We start from the raw sequence: 2,577 nt of genomic DNA, 5'->3' as shown, positions 1-2,577 counted from the left end.
AGGGAGGGGCCCGAATAACGAGGCAACAGGATGATCGAGACAGAGGCGGGAGCATCCGGGGTCAGTATGAGTCAGCTGACTCACGGAAGCATAATGGGGGGGAGAGTTAGTGTTAAGCTGGTGCTTGACTTGGGGGATTGGGATCTTGGGGCTGTTGAGATGGGGGGGGGGGCGGGATGCTGCTTTGCTGACAGAAAAGGAGCCAACTTGGGGAAACAGATGGAGAGTCGGGAGGGGGGGGGGGGGGTGCGCGCTCCAATGGGAGGGCCCGAGTAGCGGGGGACGCGGGCTCGTGGCTGGTCGAAAAAGGATGGCTAGTCGGCAGGGGAGGGAGGAGGTTAACCGTCTATCCAGGCTGATCACGTGGAATGTGAGGGGTCTGAATGGACCGAACAGATTGAGAAAGGGGTGGGTGGCCAGGTGTTCCATTCGGGGCTGGATTCAAAGACCAGAGGGGTAGCAATTCTGATCAGTAAACGGGTGACATTCGAGGCAGGGAGTATTGTGGCTGACAAAGGGGGCAGATACATAACTGTTAGTGGGAAGCTGCAGGGGACCCGGGTGGTGCTAGTGAACATCTATGCCCCGAACTGGGATGGCGTGGAATTCATGAGACGCATGCTGGTAAGATTCCGGACTTAGACTCACACAATTTGATCATGGGGGGTGATTTCAATACAGTCATTGACCCTGTATTGGACCGGTCAAAGCCCAGGTCGGGAAAGCTGGGTGGTTTCCTGATGGGTTTCATGGAACATGTGGGGGGGCGTAGACCCATGGAGGTTCGCTCGGCCGAGGGCGATGGAGTTCTCTTTTTTCTCCAACGTCCACAAAGTGTATTCCCGTATAGATTTCTTTGTTGTGAGCAGGGTGTTAATCCCAAGCGTGGAGGGGATGGAATACTCGGCCATTGCAGTCTCTGATCATGCTCCGCACTGGGTGGATTTGCGACTTGGTGAAGAGAGAGGACAGCGCCCATTATGGAGGCTAGATGTGGGACTGCTAGCGAACGACGAGGTTTGTGGGCGGTTAAAGAGGAACATTCAAAACTACTTGGAAGCTAATGATACGGGAGAGGTAACGGAGACTACGGTTTGGGAGGCTCTGAAGGCAGTTATTAGAGGGGAGTTAGTCCCTATCAGATCCCATTGGGAGAAGAAAGAAAGAGCGGAGAGAGAGAGGCTAGTTGAGGAGATACTCAGATTAGACAGGTGTTACGTGGAGACCCCCGAGACGGGGCCTACTGAAAGAGCGCCGGAGACTGGCAGGCGGAATTTGATCAGCAGACCACAGGGAAAGCGGTAGCACAGCTGAGGAAGGTAAAAGGGGCTGTCTATGAATATGGGGAGAAAGCGAGTAGAATGTTGGCGCACCTCCCCAGGAGGGAAGTGGCCAGGGAAATTGGGGAAGTTAGGGACAAGGATGGTAACACGGTCTTGGACCCAGAGGGGGTGAACAAAGTCTTTAGGGTGTTTAATGGTAAATTGTATGAGGCGGGAGGGGAAGGGATGAAGCAAATTCATGGACAAAATGAGGTTTCCAAAGGTGGAAGAGGATCTGGTGGAGGGACTGGGAGCCCCGATAGAGTTGGAGGAGATTGTTAAGGGTCTAGGGAGCATGCAGTCGGGCAAGGCCCTGGGGCCAGACGGCTATCCTGTCGAATTCTACAAGAAATTTTCGGAACTTTTGAGTCCACTCCTGCTAAGGACCTTCAATGAGGCTAAAGAAAGAGGTACCCTCCCCCCAACAATGTCACAGGCTTTGATTTCACTCATCCTCAAACGGGAGAAAGATCTGCTACAATGTAGGTCCAACAGACCGATATCGCTCTTGAACGTGGACGCCAAATTGCTAGCCAAGATTTTGGCCGCTAGAATTGAGGAATGTGTCCCAGGGATGATAGGGGGAGGATCAGACAGGCTTCGTTAAGGGCAGGCAATTGAACTCCAATGTACGGAGGCTCCTAAACATTATTATGATGCCCTCAGAGGGAGGGGAGGCAGAAGTAGTGGCTACGATGGATGCAGAGAAAGCCTTTGACCAGGTGGAATGGGAGTACATGTGGGAAACGCTAAGAAGGTTTGGATTCGGTGAGGGATTCATAGAGTGGGTCCAGCTACTTTATCAGGCCCCCATAGCAAGTGTATGCACGAACAGGGTGAGGTCGGAATACTTTAGGCTCCCTCCATCGAGGGACGAGGCAGGGGTGCCCCCTCTCCCCGTTATTATTCGCCCTTGCAATAGAGCCGTTGGCCATAGCGCTGTGGGCTTCAAAGAACTGGCAGGGGTTGGTTTGGGGGAGGGGAGCATCAGTTCTCGCTCTATGCGGATGATCTGCTCCTGTACATTTCGGACCCACGAGAGGGGTGGGGGAGGTCATGCAGATTTTGAGGGACTTCGGCAATTTTTCAGGGTACAAATTAAACGAGAAGAAAAGCGAGATGTTCATGATCCAAGCTAAAGGGCAGAAGAGACTGGGAGAGCTCCCACTTAAGATGGTGAAGAGCTTTCAGTACCTAGGTATACAGGTGGCTCGAAACTGGGATGCCCTCCACAAGCTTAATTTATCCCGGCTGG

Source organism: Scyliorhinus torazame, chromosome 13 (assembly GCF_047496885.1).
Source record: "Scyliorhinus torazame isolate Kashiwa2021f chromosome 13, sScyTor2.1, whole genome shotgun sequence".
NCBI lineage: Eukaryota > Metazoa > Chordata > Chondrichthyes > Carcharhiniformes > Scyliorhinidae > Scyliorhinus > Scyliorhinus torazame.
Note: the sequence above shows the minus strand (reverse complement) of the source record.